This window comes from Triticum aestivum, chromosome 4B (assembly GCF_018294505.1).
Source record: "Triticum aestivum cultivar Chinese Spring chromosome 4B, IWGSC CS RefSeq v2.1, whole genome shotgun sequence".
NCBI classification, from domain to species: domain Eukaryota; kingdom Viridiplantae; phylum Streptophyta; class Magnoliopsida; order Poales; family Poaceae; genus Triticum; species Triticum aestivum.
This window is the reverse complement of record NC_057804.1, coordinates 542,206,218-542,226,669: the sequence shown is the minus strand read 5'-3', so window position 1 is coordinate 542,226,669 and position 20,452 is coordinate 542,206,218.

The following is a 20,452-nucleotide window of genomic DNA, read 5'->3' as shown; positions in this document are numbered from 1 at the left end:
ACGATGTGTTAGCCGAGAATTTGCCCAACCCCAGCCAAGAGGATAGGGTGAGATTCATTTCCTTCCTCCTAAGAGGCGTAGGATTCCCAATCTACTCTTTCCTTAGGGGTCTATTGGAATTTTATGGGATCCAGCTGCACAATCTTACACCAGGTTCTATTGTGCACATCTCTGGTTTTGTCGCTCTCTGTGAATTACTTTTAGGCTGCGAGGCTCATTTCGAACTATGGAGAAAGTTCTTTTGCCTTGTCCCCCACCATCAAGGTGAAGGGTCTATATTTGAAGTGGGCAGCGCCGAAGTATGGCATATAGCCGGATCCGGCTACCTCATTGGGACTCCGAGAAGGGGGTCCGAAGAGTGGTCTTTAGAATGGTTTTACATCAAGGATGTCCCCCTTCCGGACCCAGTTCGGCGCGGTCTTCCCATATTCTCTAGTGCTCCGCTGGAGAATCTGCTTAACTAGCGCCCAAGTCCCCCAAGCAAGAGGACAGTGCGGAGGTAATGAGACTGGTTAGCAAGATCAGACTCCTTGCCCATTCCGGACTCTCCATCACCGAAGTCATGGCCATCGCGATAAATGATGCATCTAGCCTCTCCAATCTAGAGTAACCCCTTTATGGTGCTATAATGGGGAGGATGACGCATCTTGTTATAGGCGAGAGGGTCCGGACAACCAAGCCACTCTCGTTGCCATGCTAGCCAACCTGTATAAGGGGGAGGAAGAAGAATTTGCCCCCTGCACTGAACCTTTATAGGATCGTCGCTCAGCAAGCTGTACCCAAGGATGGGCTACCAAAATAAAGACAGTGCCTTCATGGGGCGAGCGTGCGAAACAAAAGAAGACTGGGAGTGCCACTGAGCCTCCTCCATCACCAAAGAGGTATATTCCTCACTTCATGCCTGGGTACCAAGCCGAATTGTCATTTTCCCCTTCCTTTTATAATCTTAGGAGAGGTACACGGCGAACCATACCAAAGATCCCAGCCAGCCGAACTGCGGCAAATCCGGCACCGAACTCGTCAACTAGGACGGGGGCTAATACGGGGGTGGCGCCGACTCATCCACCTCATGAGGATTCGGATGACGTATCCATCACCAATTCCGAAGTGGAGAGTGTGCTGAATCATCGACGCTTGAAAGAGACCCTGCGTGCCCCGGCTTTCTCTGAGCAAGAGTTTACCGCCCTCAGCACCGTGGACGCATATATCCGAGCTACCTGGGATGGACTTACTGGAGTTACTCGCCTATTCTCGAAGGATATACATGTGAAAATTTGTGCGAAATTAATAGATATGAACCAGTATCCCCTGAGACTTAAAGCGGTTAAGACTAACCGATTTGAGGATCATTATAATTGCATGTTCTCAAAGAGAAGAACAACGCACTATCCCAAGAGCTCGAAACAAACCGGAGACGGTTAAATGCTGCAGTCACCGAGCTTGAAGAGATGAAGAGCGCTCCGATGACCGGAGGCAAAAAGAAAAAAACTAGAGGAGGAAGTGAATAAGCAAGCCAAAGAGATAAAGAGCTTAAAGGCTCAACTCTCGGACGCGCAGAAGGAAAATCAAAAGTTAAAGGGCAATATATTTGGTATGACTCTTGAACCATCCAGAGGACTTTATATGGTCCTATAATACGGAGTATGATAATGTTGTTCTTGCAGGTCTTTTAACCGACCGGCATAAAAAAGAAGTGTTCGGGCTCCAAGGCGACATTCTAAAAGAACTGTCGAAAGTGCACGAGCGAGCCCGGAAATCCATGAAGAGTATGGCCAAAGCCCTATGGCCATCCGATGTCCCCTGAAAGTATGGAGGGGTTAGCGGACTTGTTCAAGGGTGTCCAACGTCGCTTCGAGTTATGGAACATGTCCGCATGCCGGGAAGGTGCGCAAGAGGCATGGGTAATGGTGAAGGTGCACTACACCGGAGTCGATCCGAATCATATGGCCTGAGTTGGACCTCAGGGACCGGATCAAGGTAGTCAGAATCCTGACTCGACTCCTAGAATGCTATGACTTTACGACTCTACGGAAGCATGTTGGTCCAAGTCCCACTATGAATCCGGATCAGGTAGAATCCATATTGAGTCGCGATCCTAATCATAGGATCATGTACAAAACTTCAAAATCCCGACTATGCTATGGACTATGTCCGATTCTACTAATTTATCTAAGTCATTTGTTTGGTTGTAGCAGAATAGTATGCAATCGTCCAAACCCTTTTTCACATGTCTCATGGCCCTTTATTCCCCTCCCAAGCCAAAACACTCAGCCGCCGACATCTTTGATCTAGCTCTCAGAAACCCTAGATAAAAACTGAGGATCAGGCTTGTTAACGGATTGAATTGGCGTGAGATGGAGGACACGTCAAGATTGATTGGATAAGGAGATCAAGAGTCTTCAAGGTTCAGCACAGTGGGTTAGCTATACAAGTGATCGGCTATTCTCGAACTCTAAAAAAACCTCCTAAGAAAATTTCGTGCATTGAAGATTGAAATGTTCTATATATTTCCCTCTCATATGTGTTATCTACACGCAAGCTAGACAGTAGGTTAGCCATGAAAATAAGTGAATACAACTAGCATTGATGTGTATGGTTTTTGCTCTATATTTAGTGTTAAAAATATATAGAACCCATATAAATTTTTGGCGTGGATACAAAATATCTTATTTGAGTAAATCTAGTAGAATCCTCGATTCCACGACTCGATACTACGACTCGATTCTGTCTACAGAAAATCGATCCGACTCCGAATCACGACTCTGACTACCTTGGACCGGATGGAAAAAAATTCCTGTAAGCTTGGTATATGACCAAGTGAGGATTGCGGTGAAATATTCGCAAGAAGACTGCAAGCTAGATAGTCTTATAGATGATGTAGAAAAAGAGTAGGCGTTTGATTCTATGTAACAATTTAGTTTATCATCAAACTTTATCTCCGGCCAAACTAGTAGAAATTTGTCATCACATTCCTTCGGCTTTAACCTCCTAACCAAGAAGTTGGAGTGTTTCCAGATACTATAAGAAATATTTAGTATGTTCGAAAACCAGGCAATCCAGTCGTATTGCTCAATAGACAAAATGTGTTCGAGGAGTTATGTTATATTACTTCTTAATGTAAGAAACATCTTCCAAGGAAAATAGTTCCATTAGGGGTTCCTTTCCTTGGGTTGGCATGCTTAAGCATTTATGCCTAGGCTTGTACCCAAATTACGGACATCCTATTCCATATTTGTTGCAGACGCAAAATAGTCCGTCGTTCTTTGTCGATCAATTATTCCCTTAAGAATGCTAGCTTTCGGCTTCACCCATCTGAGGTATAGGTCCGGATAACCCGGTTGTAACAATCACAGAGGTACTCCCTTTACACCCTAGACAAACAATCAGGAACGTAGGGTATAAGCACAAGAGCTAGGCAACCCAGCTTGGCAAAAACTTAAGTCATAGAGGTGCATATAATGGCAAAAGATGCATAAAACAATCGACATAGACAGTGTAAGCTGTACGCTTTTAATAACAAGCTTCGTTAAAGAAGCCCCCAAGTATAATGGGGTGTATACATTTAAAGATGTGTACCCCTAACACTGCGGTAGATCTGAACACTCCCTGGGATATAAAATGGAAAAACAAAATAGGAGAGGAGGAGGGAAAATCCTAGTCAAAGTAAAATATAAAGAGGCCGAACTATGCATAAAATCTTTGGGGACGCGCGGCGTTCCAAGGGTTCGGCTCAAGGCGATTATCCGCTGCATTGCAAAGGCGGTAGGCTCCTGCTGTAAGGACTTCATCTGTGATGAAGGGTCCCTCCCATTTTGGTTTGAGCTTGTCCTCTTTCTTTTCAGGGAGGCATAAAACAAGTTCTCCGATAGTGTATGTCTTAGCCCGCACTTCCCTGCTTTGGTATCTCCTGGCCAGTTGTTGATAGAATGCGGAACGAGCCTTTGCAACATCCCTCTTCAAGTCCTTCTAGTTCATCATGTCGATCGAGTTCGGCTTCTTGCACTTCGTACATGCACACTCGAGGTGAGTCATGTATAACGTCGCAGGGTAATACAGCCTCTATGTCGTACACCATAAAGAATGGTGTGTATCCGGTCATTCGATTGTGCGTGGTCCGCAGCCCCTACACTACGGAATCAAGTTCCGCAACCTAGTGCTTATCAGATCCTTGTAAAGAGTGCACCAGTCTGGGCTTAATGCCGCTCATGATCAGACCATTGGCCCATTCAACTTGGCCATTTCTTTGAGAGTGGTATACTAATGCATATTTGAGTTTAATGCCCAACTTAGCGCACCAGGCTTTCACCTCATCAGCTGTAAAATTGGAGCCATTATTAGTGATGATACTCTGTGGGACACCGTAATGATGCACCCTGCCGGATATAAAAGCAATCACGGGCCCTGCTTCAGCTGTTTTGACTTGTTTGGCCTCTATCCATTTGGTGAATTTATCGACCATTACTAGTATATATTTCTTTTTATGGCTACCACCTTTAAGGGGACCGACCATATCCAGCCCCCAGACCGCGAAGGGCCAGGTAATGGGGATTGCTCTTAAGGCAGTAGGAGGCATATGACTTTGTTGGCAAAAAGCTGACAACCCACACAATGTTGGACAAGGGCCTGTGCGTCTGCCCGGGCCGTTCGCCAGAAAAAACATGTCCTGAAAGCTTTGCTTATGAGGGCTTGAGCTACAACATGATGACTGCCCAGACCAGCGTGTATTTCTGCCAAGAGTTTTCGTCCCTCTTCTTCGGAGATGCGCCTTTGAAGGAACCCGGTAGTGCTCTTTTTGTACAGTTCACCCTCGTGCACTTTAAAGGCTTTAGAGCGTCGAACTATGCAGCGAGCTTCATTCTGATCGTCGGGAAGCTCCTGCCTATTAAGGTAGGCCAGGAAGGGTTCATTCCATGGAGCAATATCAGCCATGATTTCATGAAAAGAGGGTGTTATCTCTATATCTGATCCCCTAACGGTATCTGTCTTGTGTTTGGCTGCTGGGGATGTGACCAGATTCGTACTAGGTTCTCTGCTCTCACCCTGCCATACTACGGACGGCTTGAAAAGCCTTTCCACAAAGGTGTTAGGTGGGACAGGGTCGTGCTTAGCACCCATGCGAGTGAGGATGTCGGCTGCCTGGTTACTGTCTCGAGCGATGTGATGGAATTCAAGTCCCTCAAACCGAGCTGATATTTTTAATACGGTGTTTCAGTATGCTGCCATTTTTGGGTCCTTTGCGTCGAACTCTCTGTTGCCCTGGGATATTGTGAGGTTTGAATCACCACGCACCTCGAGGCATTGTATACCAATGGAGGCAGCCAAGTGAAGACCATGTAGGAGCGCCTCGTATTCGGCTGCATTGTTGGAGTCCATATACATGATTTGTAACATGTAGCGGACTGTGTCCCCGGTGGGGGATGTCAAGATGACGCCAGTGAAGGAAATATGCCCTAGAGGTAATAATAAAGTTGTTATTTTATATTTCCTTATACCATGGTAAGTGTTTATTATTCATGCTAGAATTGTATTAACCGGAAACTTGATACATGTGTGAATACATATACAAAACAACGTTTCCCGAGTATGCCTCTACTAGTCTAGCTCGTTGATAAAAGATGGCTTAGTTTCCTAGCCATGGACATGAGTTGTCAATTGATAATGGGATAACATCATTAGTGGAATGATGTGATGGACAAGACCCATCCGTTAGCTTAGCATAATGATCGTTCAGTTTTATTGCTACTGCTTTCTTCATGTCAAATACATTGTAACGCCCACGATGCGGCTATATCTCCCACGTGACGAGGCACGACTTAGAGGCATAACCGCATCATGGTTTTGTCGCAAGAAGGGTCATCTTCACACAATCCCATGTAATGAACAAAAAAGGGATAAATAGAGTTGGCTTACAATCGCCACTTCACACAAAGATCATATAATTCATACATCAATCAGAGTACACACATAGTCCGACTACGGAGAAATCCAAATGAAAAGAAGATAACCCCAAATGTTAGATCCTCGATCGTCCCAACTAGGCTCCACTACTGATCATTAGGAAACAATACATAGTAACGACCAAGGTCCTCGTCGAACTCCCACTTGAGTTTGGTAGCATCACCTGCACTGGTATCATCGGCACCTGCAACTTTTTTGGTAGTATCTGTGAGTCACGAGGACTCAGCAATCTCAAAACCATGAGATCAAGACTATTTAAGCTTATGGGTAGGATAAGGTAATGAGCTGGAGTTGCAGCAAGCGCTAAGCAAATATGGTGGCTAACATGCGCAAATAAGAGTAAGATGAGAAGCTACACAACAGTCGTGAAGCTAGAAGTGATCAATAAGTGATCCTAAAACTACTTATGTCCAAACATAACCCAAACCGTGTCCACTTCCCGAACTCCGCCGAGAAGAGACCATCACAGCTACACACGCGGTTGATGCGTTTTAATTAAGTCAAGTGTCAAGTTCTCTACAACCGGATATTAACAAATTCCCATCTGCCACATAATCACGGGCACAGCTCTCAAAAGTTTATACCCTGCAGGGGTGTCCCAACTTAGCCTATCAAAAGCTCCCATGATCAACAAAGGATATTCCTTCTCCCAGAAAGACCCGATCAGTCTCGGAATCCCGATTACAAGACATTTCAACAATGGTAAAACAAGACCAGCAAGACCACCCAACTGTGCCGACAAATCCCAATAGGAGCTGCACATATCTCGTTCTCAGGGCACACCGGATGGGACAAGCTACGAGTAAAACCAGCCCTCAAGTTTCCCACAGGTGGCCCCGCAGGCTGCCTAGTTCGGTCCAACACTTAGAGAAGCACTGGCTCGGCGGGGTTAAAAAAAGATGACCCTCGGGCTCGGGAAAACCCAAGGGAAAAGTAATAGGTTGTTAGGCAAATGTAAAACCAAGGTTGGGCCTTGCTGGAGGAGCTTTATTCAAAGCGAACTATCAAGGGGTTCCCATAAACCCAACCGCGTAAGGAACGCAAAATCAAGGAACATAACACCGGTATGATGGAAAAAACACCAGGCATAAGGCCGAGCCTTCCACCGTTTACCAGGTATATAGATGCACTAATTAAAATAGAAGATATTGTGATATCCCAACATGAACATGTTCCAACATGGAGCAATCTTCAACTTCACCTGCAACTAACAACGCTATAAGAGGGGTTGAGCAAAAGCGGTAACTTAGCCAAACAACGGTTTGCTAGGAAGGTGGGTTAGAGGCTTGACATGGCAATATGGTAGGCATGATATAACAAGTGGTAGGTAGCGCGACATAGCGATAGAACGAACAACTAGCAAGCAAAGATAGAAATGATATTGAGGGTAATGGTCATCTTGCCTGAAATCCCGCAACGAAGAAGAACGAGTCCAAGAAGTAGACGAACCAAGGTAGTCGAACGAATCCTCACAATCAAAACTTAACCGGAACTATCAAGGAGAAGTGCAACCAGAAAGGAGCAAACGTCATGTTAAACAACCATCACATAAACATGGCATGATGCACAATCAAGTATGATGCATGTCCGGTTTAATGAGGCATGACATGGCAAAGTGCAACAAACTTTACTACAAGTTAAGTGGAGCTCAATATGCAACGAGTTGCATATTGACGGAACACCACATTCAATTATTTAGTTTGCTCTTGTTTATGAACAAGACAAGATTAAATGTTGGTTAACATGGCAAGAGGTGAAGCATAATTAAACTAACTATTTAGGAAAGTTTAAATGAGGCCGGAAACACAAACAACAAATCCGGAAAATCCCCATATGTTATTTAGCAATTTAATGCAACAACAATTTTAAACATTTTAAATGTTGTTATCATGATGCGGATGACATATGCAAGTTTTATGCAATTTTATGAAAATGTTGACATGAGCATGTTATGAAGCATTTGGTCACCATGGCGAAACAAAAGGGGTGCCACGACAACTACAATGGAAATGGTGCCACAACAACATTTCGATGAACCGACAACTCATCGAGATGTCGGTGCAAGAGAAAGTGTGGATGCGTGGAACATGCAAAAGATGGTGGGGTGATCCCGGATTACCGGGTTCCCATGGGTCGATGGCATGGAAAACAAGGAGGAACGTGCACGAAACAAACGGGCATGGTGCAAACATACGGTTCAACTCATACAACATGCATTCGTCCATGGGTCATCTTGGCGGATATACCTTCAAAGCGTGCGTTTTGGAGTGAATCGGGTTCTATGCGGTGTAGGGAAGTAGACATTCTCGGGATGGTAGTAGTGGAAGTAGTCATTCTCGCGATGGTAGTTGTACACAGGTCGTAGACGTTCTCGGGTCATGGGTAGAGGTAGTTGGAGCATAATCATGGTAATTGGCAAAATTCTCAGAGAAGATGCTTGACGTTTCCATGTCCTTTGGGGTCATCATGTAGACGAACTTGAGGATCTGGAGAGGATACTTGCCGGATCCACAACACTGTAACTGTTCGTGGCAGAGGAACTTGATGTTCACGGGTCTTCCAAAGACATCGTGGTACTTGGTGCTACTCCCTGCTCGGTGGTCTTTGGGCTTGGCGTCAACAGCAACAGCAAGGAAGCGATGGTGGTGGTTCAATGGTTGTCGGTGCCAAAACCGGCGGATCTCGGGTAGGGGGTCCCGAACTGTGCGTCTAAGCCTAATGGTAACAGAAGGCGGGGGACATGATGTTTACCCAGGTTCGGGCCCTCTCTATGGAGGCAATACCCTACTTCCTGCTTGATTGATCTTGATGATATGAGTGTTACAAGAGTTGATCAACCACGAGATTGTAATGCCTAACCCTAGAAGCTAGCCTATGATTATGATTGTTCTCTTTCTATGGACTAAACCCTCCGGGTTATATAGACACCGGAGGAGGCTAGGGTTACACAAGGTCAGTTACAGAGAAGGGAATCTACATACCCAAATCGCCAAGCTTACCTTCCACGCAAAGGAGAGTCCCATCCGGACATCGGACAAAGTCTTTTATCTTGTATCTTCATAGCCCAACAGTCTGGTCTATGTATATAGTCCGGCTGTCCGAGGACCCCTTAATCCAGGACTCTCTCAGTAGCCCCTAAACCAGGCTTCAACGACGATGAGTCCGGCGTGGAGATTGTCTTCGGCATGGCAAGGCGGGTTCCTTCTCTCAATACTTCAAAGTAGATCCTGAACACAAGAATCATGTCGGGATCTGCAAAAAAATTCCACATACCACCGTAGAGAGTATAATATTTTCATGAGTTCAATCCGCTGACAATTTTAGCAATGCAACATTACGTCACCTTTCGACCATTATTTCGAGTCGTTTTTCTAGCCTGCTACTCCATGTTTCACGAGGCTATTCTATTGGCACATCTTATCGAAGCAGAGATCGTGTCCCCTTATCACGGGATTCTCATCGGGCGTGGGTAACCCAACCATTCCGTTGGTATGATTCCTCGGGAATAGGCATGTTTTAAGGCCTAAGAGGGGACGCTTGATATCCATCACCTCTATAAAAAGGCTAGGACCCATCCTTTTTCTTCTACACTGGTTCTTTCTTCCACCCTCGAGCTCCAAAACCCAAGCTTCAATTGCTTCGTGCCTCCCAATCATGTTCGGATCTAGTCTTCAAGGCCGGTAGGTTGCTTCCTCCATCAAAAAGGAGGATATTGCAAGGCTTGGGGAAGCAAGATACCTGACCGCGGAAATCCCCCACAGGCTCCCTGCTCAAGGGCAGGTGATTCCTACTCCCAGATCCAATGAGAGAGTCGTATTCATCTCCCACTTCCTCCGAGGACTAGGGTTTGCTCTTCATCCCTTTGTCCGAGGGCTCATGTTCTATTACGAGCTAGATTTTCATGATCTAGCTCCGGACTCATTCCTTCACATCTCGTCATTCATTATCGTGTGTGAGGCTTTCCTCCGTATTTCTCCACACTTCGGCTTGTGGCTCAAGACCTTTAATGTGAAGCCGAAGATAGGTGATGGTAGGCACACGGAGTGCGGAGGCGCTATAATAAGCAAATTTACCAACATATCTTGGCCAAAGGGTTCCTTCTCGGAAACTTCCGACCTCTGGCAACGGGAGTGGTTTTATATCATAGAACCTTGTGGTAAAAAGTGGGCGGTTACACCTGCCTTCCAATCTGGTCCTCCGCCATAGCTTGCATCGTGGATCAACATGGAGCGGGTGTCGGTGTCAAAACCGGCTGATCTCGGGTAGGGGGTCCCGAACTGTGCGTCTAAGGCTAATGGTAACAGGAGGCGGAGGACACGATGTTTACCCAGGTTCGGGCCCTCTCGATGGAGGTAATACCCTACTTCCTGCTTGATTGATCTCGATGATATGAGTATTACAAGAGTAGATCTACCATGAGATCATAGAGGCTAAATCCTAGAAGCTAGCCTATGATTATGATTGTTGTTGTCCTACGGACTAAACCCTTCGGTTTATATCGATACTGGAGGGGGCTAGGGTTACACAAAGCCGGTTACAGAGAAGGAGATCTATACATCCGAATCGCCAAGCTTGCCTTCCACGCAAAGGAGGGTCCCACCCGGACACGGGACGAAGTCTACAATCTTGTATCTTCGTAGTCTAACAGTCCGGCATAAGCATATAGTCCGGCCGTCTGAGGACCCCCTAATCCAGGACTCCCTTAGTAGCCCCTGAACCGGGCTTCAATGACGACGAGTCCGGCGCACAAATTGTCTTTGGCATTGCAAGGCGGGTTCCTCCTTCGAATATTTCATAGAAGATGTTGAACACAAGGATAGTGTTCGGCTCTGCAAAATAAGTTCCACATACCACCGTAGAGAGAATAATATCTACACAAATCTAATCTGCTGACGTATTCTGCAGCGTGACATCACGCCACGGCCAAGCCTTTATTTGAATTGTTTTACTGTTCCACCTCAACGCGTTTAGCGAGGCGGTTTCCTTGGCACGTCTTGTCAAAGCAGAGATCGTGTCCCCTTATTCCGGGATTCTCATCAATACGAGCGTGGGTAACCCAACCATGCCTTTGGTATGACTTCCTAATTGAAAGTGAGTCCCAAACGATTACGGGGAGGGCTCTTGGTATTCAACCTCTTTATAAACAGACCAAGGATCGACTCCTTTCTTTTCAATTCAATCAAATCCGCCCCTCGCCTCGAGTTCCAACACCCAAAGCTCCAGATTCAGGCGCTTCGGACCTTCGATGATGTCCGGCTCCGACCTCCAAGGCCGGTGGAGGGCTTCCTTCGTTACGGAAGAGGACGTGCAAAAGCTAAGAGATGCCAGGTATCTAACCGGCAAAATCTCGCATAGGCTGCCTGCTCAAGGGTAGGCTATTCCCACTCCCCAGCCCGGTGAGAGCGTGGTGTTCACATCTCACTTCCTTCGGGGGCTAGGCTTCCCGATTGATCCCTTCGTGAGGGGGCTCATGTTTTATTACGGGCTGGAATTTCACGACTTAGCTCCGAAGTCCATCCTCCAAATCTCATCGTTCATTGTCGTGTGTGAGGCCTTCCTCCATATTACTCCTCATTTCAGATTGTGGCTTAGAACCTTCAAGTTAGAACCAAAGATGATCGAGGGGCAGCATGTTGAGTGCGGAGGGGCTACCATAAGCAAGATGGCCGACGCTCCATGGCCCGAGGGCTCTTTTCAGGAGGAGTTCGGCTTATGGGAATGGGACTGGTTTTACATCACAGCCCCCAGGGGCACCACATGGGTGGCGCCACCTGCTTTTCGCTCGGGTCCCCCACCACGGCTAGCGTCATGGGTTAATGACGGGCTTATCTGGGGTCCGTCCAAAGACGTGCCCTTGCTGCAGGGCCGCATTCAAGATCTCCTAGAAAGAGATATCAACTTGACCGTAGTGGCGCAAGTTATGCTGATTCTCCGCATGCTGCCCTGCAAACGTCGCCCTCTCCGCCTGTGGGAATTTAATCTGGAGGGACCGCGAGTCCTCCAACATTTTCTGGGCACGACGCCCGTGGAGATGTACAAATTGTTCTTCGGATCACAAGCAAGGTGTCCGGACTTGTCCGAGGATGCAGGTCTGAGCTGCAATAGCCCGGATGCTCAAGTAAGTAGCCCCGTATTTGGACGTGCCATCCATATTTTTATCACAAAACTACCCTCAAAAGAGCTATCCTTTGAACAGGAGTGGATAGTGAAAGCAAAGCTTATCAGGTGTCTGCCTCCCCTGCCTAAGACCACGCCGGATCCCGTGTTGACCAGGATGCTGAAGATTGCGCCTTCGGAAGAAGGCGAAGAGGGGAACCCAGGAGCTACCGCCTCCGCGAAGGAGGCTGTCAGGAAGGGAGGAATCGAGAATTCCCCCAACAAGGGAAAGAAAAGGACCGCCTCTGACGACCCGGAGGCGATGGACTCAAAGCGGGGGAAGAAATCTTCGTCAGAGGGTCCGGCGCCGGTGAATGCCCCGGCCGTATTGCGCCCCCAAGGGGATCAGCTCTCCACCGAGCCGTAAGTAAAGAGAGGGGTTCCAAAATGAGTGACATCCCTGTTTTATTTTTGAGGAAGATAACCGAAATATTACCTTGCAGTTCGGATCCCAACCCTTCTCAGCAGAGCTCATATTCAAGGGATCTTCGTCCGGAGATGATGGAGAGCGAAACGCCTCCCCCGGCTGTACCGTCTTACGAGGCAGGCGACCCCGAGGTGTCGTCTTGGATGGTTTCTCCAAGTCCGGACCCTGAAAAAGGTCGTCAGACTAGTCCGGCACCCCCTGGTGCGCGGTCGGAGGGGCTGAAGGATCTGCTCGGGCGAGCGTTTATCTCAGAAGAACACCGTGTGTTGATGAACACGGTGATTGGAAGGATTTCAACCGCGAAAAGCGGATTGTACGAGGCCTCAAGGAGTTTACTGACAGGCTTTGAGGTACGTGAAAAGGTGTACCTTTTGGTAGAGCCGCATATATAAAATGCGCCCTGTATAAATAGTAGCCCCTGAGACTCTGTGTGTTGTCAAAAATGACGGCACATAGAGGATCGTAATCCCAGGTATAATATGTCACCTTTTCTATGTAGGTGGCGAGGCGTTCGGTGGCTAGCCGGACTGATGAATCTGCTGAGCTAAGGCGGCAACTTGACATAGCAGATGCCGACATCGCGCTTGTAAATAAGCGGCTAAACGAGGCACAAGGTATGTAATGTCTCCAAAGACATCTGATAAGAGGATCTCGATGCTCGTGCCTTATAATATATGTGCTTAATGTAGATGGTGTTGCTACCGTGGAGAACCTTCGGGCGGAACTTGCCCGAGCCAAGGAGCAAGCGAGGAAAACTGATGTGGTTGCAGTTAAAGCGGCTGAAGAGCTAAAAGCTGAACAGGCTGCTCACTGCCATAGCAAGAAAGTAATAGCCGAGATGGCTATAAAATTGAAGGATGCTGCCGACCGCTGTAAACTTCTTGAACAAGAAGATAGGGTGGCTCAGAAGGACCTTAAAAAGGTCACTACCGAGGCCAAGGACACTTGCTCTGCAATGAGAGCTATGAAGGAGGAGCTACGTCAGGCCGGAGATATCACGGCTGGAAAGCCCTATATGCTGCGGATGAAGTTCGGGGATCCTATGTGTGCTCTGTTAGACTGGAAACGGAGTGCGGCGAACACTTATCTGGATTTGGCGGCGAGTGCCGCAGACGCGACCGAACACTTCCGGGGTCGAGGTGACCATGAATTGGAAGAACTTTTTTGGTCGCAGTTCCACAATCTAGAGCGCCCACTTTCGGTATCCGACCATTTGGCCGATTGGGCGGAGCTGAACAGGTTATCCGGACTCGCCATGAGGTACGTCGCGAGTCGTTTGTGGCCGTAAGAGCCAGAGCCGGAGAGTTATTTTAGCTTGGTGCAGCAGTTCCTTGGTTTGGTGCCGCATGTTGATGCGATGAAGAGGTCAGTGTGCATAGAGGGCGCACAGATGGCCCTTGCCCGTGTCAAGACATACTGGGTGGATATGGAAGCCAGTGTTGTTGCATCCCGAAATTCGGACGAAAGCCGAATACCTGCCAAGTACTATTTTGAGGAAGTCCTGCAGGGCGCTCGTGTAATAGAGACGCAGTGCTCGAAGGATGTTGTGTTCGAATAGCATGTGCTATTGTAAAACAATATTTTGATGAAATATAAAAGCCTTTTATACTTGTGCTTTCAAGAATTAGAATGCCTCCTATGCGGCCGTTAATGTATATATGTATATAACTTGAAAGATGGCAGTCGTTGGCTTCAACCCCCACACATATAATATGGGGGTGTTCGCAGAAGGCGCCTTTTCACACTTAATCCAACGTCTTGGTCCTATAAAGGAGGTGATAGCGCAGCGAACTAGGCAACCGGACTATAATGCTTTATCACTTTCACTTAGCCATAGGAGTTTGACAGTGGGGCTACTGAATAGCCCCTAAGGGCACCGCGCTCGCCCGAATTCGGGGCGCGTGTGTGCCTGACCGGGAAGCGGCCCTTCGTTAATGCGGAGGAATCCTAAAGATTCCGAAAGTCATCGAGTGGTTGACCAGTCTCTCGCTATATCATGACAGTCAGTTTTCGGCTTTCTCTACTGAGGTGCTCGCCTGGCTGAACCGGGGCACAATCGCAATAGTTCTCCTGGTGCCGCCTTAGCCGATAGAGCGGAACGCAAGGCAGCAAAACACAGGAGCCGGGCAAACCCAACATTTGACCAAAGACATGATTCGGAGCTGATGCATATAAGGCCAAACTCGCGACGCCGAACACTCCCTAAGGTATTCGGTCTTTATGAAAATGGGCCGGAAAAAAAGCCCTTGGTAAAAGCCCCTGGTGCCCAGGAACGCGCAAAATTCTGGCGTGGCCACATGCCAAGACGCTAGCCTCCTCCTTGGTTATAGCAAAAACCGGGGGATGTTATCAACAAGAGACAGTAAAAAAGGTTTACACAGGGTCTTAATCTGAAAAGAATCCTTGAAATGGGTCCCTACTGCACATCTGCGCTTGTGTCTCCGTTGTGCCGTATCCTGGACGGGTGTAGCACGGTGTTCGTCTGCGAAAGAGAGGAACTTAGTGGAAAATAATTGTGCGAGAAATCTATGTTAAAATAAACAAAATATAATACAGAAACATGAGTAGAATTGAGTTGTATTGTCTCCTGGTGTAAACACGCGGAGCCCCTTGTACAGGGTTATGCGGCTATTAAGCCTTTGTATGTTTACGCCGGACTCATCGAGCCATGTCTGGGGTAGTAAAGCTGGATTAGTGTGCGGCTGTCAAGGCAGCCGCACCATTATCCGCACTTTCGGGGAACACTTGATATTTCCCTTTAATGAGATGATGCCTCATGGACCGGGCATTTTGAGTGTGAGGGATGCGTAATGCGGTATTGCGTTAAAGCGGGCGAAAGCTTCGCGTCCCAGTAGCGCTTGATAGCGACTTATGAATCGGGCGATGTGGAAGGTTAGCTTTTTGCTTCGGAAGTTGTCTGGGGAGCCGAACATGACTTCTAATGAAAGGGAACCCATACTCTGGGTATCTGGGCCTGGCGTGACTCCCTGAAAGGTAGTGTGGCCATGGCGAATTATTGCTGGGTTTACCCCCAGTTTGCGGATTGTGTCCTGATATAGCAGGTTTAGGTCACTGCTGCCGTCCATTAGGACTTGTGTAAATTGGAGTCCGTCAATAACCGGATCTAAGACCAAGGCAGTCCAGCCTGCGTTCCGGATACCTCTAGAGTAATCTTGATGATCGAAGGTGATTGGCTGTAACAACCAGTGGCGGGGCTCCTCTGGGGCAGGCCGTATGGCGCGTATCTTCGTAGGCGCCACTCTGTTTTTCCCTTTTGTCACCTGAAGTGAATTTACTGTTTTGACTTCTTGTGGGAACTTCTTTTGTTCTCCGATGTTCTGGTTGTGGGGTGCGTCGTCATCCTCGCTTGGTGTGTCGAGCCCCTTATGTTCGGCGTTGAGTTTGCCGGATTGCTTGAAGACCCAACAATCTTTGTGGGTGTGGTTTGCAGGTCTCCCGAGAGTACTGTGGATTTGACATATTTTGTCCAAGATTTTGTTGAGGTTAGATGGCTCGTCCCTGTCATCTTTGGGGGGCGGCTTTTTCTGATTTTGCCGAGAGCTTTTGAATCCGACGTTGACTGTCGTGCTCATCGGGCTGTTATCCTTGATCCGGCGCTGTTCTTTGTTACGGTGCGGTTTCCCGTTTCCATCTCTGATTTCGGATGTACTTGGGTCGCTGGTGCTGCTTCTTGCCAACCAGCTATCCTCCCTGCGCAAAAGCGGGTCATGAGGCTTGTCAATGCGGCCATTGTTCTTGGCTTTTCTTGGCCGAGGTGTCTGGCGAGCCATTCGTCTCGGATGCTATGTTTGAAAGCTGTTAGGGCTTCAGCGTCTGGACAGTCGACTATCTGATTCTTTTTGGTAAGAAATCTGTTGCAAAGTTTCCGGGCTGACTCTCCGGGTTGTTGAGTTATATGACTTAGATCGTCTGCATCCGGAGGTCGGACATAGGTCCCTTGAAAATTTGCCCGAAAAGCATCCTCGAGCTCTTCCCAACTTCCTATGGTGTTTTCGGGAAGGCTTTTAAGCCAATGCCGGGCTGGCCCTTTGAGCTTAAGGGGTAAGTATTTTATGGCGTGAAGGTCATCTCCTCTAGCCATGTGTATGTGGAGGATATAATCCTCAATCCAGACTCCAGGGTCTGTTGTTCCATCGTATGCCTCTATGTTTACGGGCTTGGATCCCGCTGGAAATTCATGGTCCAGTACCTCATCGGTGAAACATAGGGGATGTGCGGCGCCCCTGTATGTAGATGTGCTGCGACGTTCGGATATTTTTTGCGTTGCATTGCTTACTGGAGCTTCCTTTCTTGGACCGTAGATGGATCTGGTTGGACCGTTTTTTTGATGCGAATCCTTGGGAGGATCACGTACCGGATTGAGTGCGGCGCCCTTTATCGCTTGATGTCAATCATGGGGTCGTCTATCCGACCTGGTGGCTTCCTTGTTTTTTGACTGTGGGGGCTCTAAGGCCTCTTCATCAAATTCCGGTAGTAATTTCCGCTTAGGATAGCTCTTTGTGTGATGACTGTTGCCGTACTTGTGTGCAGTATTGAGTACTTTGCCCCATCTGATTATGAGTGCATCTTCCGCTGTTTTGAGCTTCCGCTTCTGCTTTTTCAGGCTACGCATAGTGGCGACGAGCCTTTGGCAGAGGTTCTTCTGTTCCAGCGACTTGTCCGGCGTGAGGTCGTCCGGACTATTATCTTTGCCGGGAACGGATTGTTCGGTTTGTCCGCTCTATTTGGACTGTTGCTCGATGGCATGCTCGTCTTCTGTTGATTCACCCTGCTCTATGGCTGGGTCTCTGTCAAGGTGGGGCTTGGCGCGGCGCTTACGCCGCCGCTTTGATTGTTTTTCGAGGGAACGATCCCTGGTTGCGCCCTTTTGATCCTCGTCGTTGCTTCTTTTAGGTGTGTCCACCATGCATACATCGTGTGATGTGGTGATTGTCCGGTGCTCTATAGGCGCTGGTTCTTGATTGTCTCCTTCATCGGCGTCCATACCGTTGATGTCTTCGGAGTCGAAGTCGAGCATGTCGGTTAGATCGTCGACAGTGGCTACGAAGTGGGTGGTGGGTGGGTTTCGAATTTCTTCGTCGTCCGCATCCCAACCTCGCTGACCATAGTCCGGCCAGGGCTCTCCTGACAAGGAGAGAGACTTTAGTGAATTCAGGATGTCGCCAAAGGGCGAGTGCTGAAAGACGTCTGCGGCAGTGAACTCCATGATCGGAGCCCAATTGGATCCTATCGGAAGGGGTGCGAAAAATCCAGAGTCCGGGAAGGAGTCTGACACCTTGGGGTCACTGGCCTTACAAAGGACTAGGCTGGTATTCGGCTCTATCACCGTAGAGATTGCGGCTCCTGGGGCGGCGTCCAACCGTCCGTCCCCGACTGGCGCAGTCGGCTCCGAGCTAATGGTCGGAGCGGACGCCTGAGCGGCGCTCCGGGCGCTGTCCGGCGGCAGAGCTAGATCATGCCCCTCGTGACAGTGCGGCGCGCTCGGCCGTGGCTCGTATCCGTCGAAGATCAAGTCCCCGCGGATGTCAGCCGTGTAGTTTAAGCTTCCGAATCTGACCTGATGGCCAGGGGCGTAGCTTTCGATCTGCTCCAGATGGCCAAGCGAATTGGCCCGCAGTGCGAAGCCGCCGATTACGAAGATCTGTCCGGGGAGAAAAGTCTCACCCTAGACCGCGTCGTGGTTGATGATTGAAGGAGCCATCGGGCCTAAAGGTGACGACACATAGGAACTCTCAATGAAAGCACCAATGTCGGTGTCAAAACCGGCGGATCTCGGGTAGGGGGTGCCGAACTGTGCGTCTAGGCGGATGGTAACATGAGACAAGGGACACGATGTTTTTACCCAGGTTCGGGCCCTCTCGATGGAGGTAAAACCCTACTCCTGCTTGATTAATATTGATGATATGGGTAGTACAAGAGTTGATCTACCATGAGATCAGAGAGGCTAAACCCTAGAAGCTAGCCTATGGTATGATTGTTGTTCGTCCTACGGACTAAAACTCTCCGGTTTATATAGACACCGGAGAGGGCTAGGGTTACACAGAGTCGGTTACAATGGGAGGAGATCTTCATATCGAATCACAAAGCTTGCCTTCCACGCCAAGCAAAGTCCTATCTGGACACGGGACGAAGTCTTCAATCTTGTATCTTCATAGTCCTGGAGTCCGGCCAAAGGTCATAGTCCGGCCATCCGGACACCCCCTAATCTAGGACTCCCTCAACGGGTGTGGGTAACCCAACCGCGCCTGTTAGTATGACTCCTTGATTTTTGGCAAGTTCCAAACGGTCACACGGAGGACGCTTGATATTCACCCCCTTTATAAAGGGACCAAGGCCTATCCTTTTCTTCCAACGCTCGATCCTTCCCCCACCTCGAGTTCCAACACCTGAAGCTCAGGCTTAAGCGCTTCGGACCTTCAATCATGTCCGGATCCAACCTTCAAGGTCGGTGGATGGCCTCCTCTGTCATAGAGGAGGACATCAAGAAGCTTAGGGAGGCCAGTTATCTGACCACGGAAATCCCGCACAGACTGCCTGCTCAAGGGCAGGTCATCCCCACTCCCGAACCCAACGAGAGCGTCGTATTTATTTCCCACTTCCTATGAGGCTTAGGCTTTAGTCTCGATCCGTTTGTTAGAGGGCTCATGTTCTATTACGGGCTAGATTTTCACGATCTAGCTCCGGATTCCATCCTTCAAATCTCGTCCTTTATCGTCGTGTGTGAAGCCTTCCTCCACATCACCCCACACTTCGGCCTATGGCTCAAGACCTTCAATATGAAGCCGAAGATGATCGATGGGCGATACGTGGAGTGCGGAGGCGCTATAATAAGCAAAGGCGTCAATGCCCTATGGCCAAAGGGTTCCTTCCCAGAGGTGTCCGACTTATGGCAGCGTGAGTGGTTCTATATCACAGCTCCCCGAGGCACAAAGCGGGCGGCCGCCCCTGCCTTCTGCTCAGGCCCTCCACCTCAACTGGCCTCATGGGTCAACGAGGGACCGGACTAGGGGCCAGCTAATGACGTACCGACATTGCAAAGCCGCATTCGGGATCTTCTCAAGAGGGATGTCGGTCTTGCTAAGGTAATGCAAGTAATGCTAGTTCGTCAGGTCCTGCCGTGCCAACGTCGATCTCTCCGTATGTGGGAGTTCAACCTGGAAGGACCGTGAACTATTCAACAATTCTTCGGCATGATGCTTGAAGGGATGTACAGGCTGTTCTTCGGAGCATGAATAAAGTGTCCGGACACCATCGAGGATGCGGGTCTCAACTGCAACCGTCCAGATACCCAAGTAAGTAATTCCACGACCGAACATGCTGTCTTTATATTTGACACAACATCAATCTGAAAAATTGCTCTCGGCCAGGACTGGATACGAAAGGCAGAGAGGATCAGGTGTTCGGCCCCTCTTCCCGAAGGCTCGCTGGATCCTGTACTAACCATGATGCTTGAGCGCGCACCCTATCAAGTGCCATCGGGAGAAGATGAAGGGAGGAATAGACAAGCCGAGAGCAGGCTTCATACATTACACATCCAAACCGGGGGAGTTAATGTCTCCATGCAGGAGGATAATCGGGGAGGTGAATCTAAAATCCCCTCCCCCCACGGGAAGAAAAGGGCCGCCTCCGAAGACTTGGAAGCAGAGGTTCCCAAACGAGGGAAGAAACCCTCGCCAGGGGGCCCTGCCCCAGAGGGCGTCCTTACCGCACATCGCCTGCAAACGGGCCAGCCCTCCACCAAGCTGTAAGTGAATCAAGAGTACTTTGGTAAATATATCCCGCTTTATCTCTGAGAATACTTAACCGAGACCTATCTCTTGCAGTCCGCGTCGTAGCCCTTCTCAGCAGAGTTCGTCTTCGGGGGATCTTCTTCTGGAGATGATGGAGAGC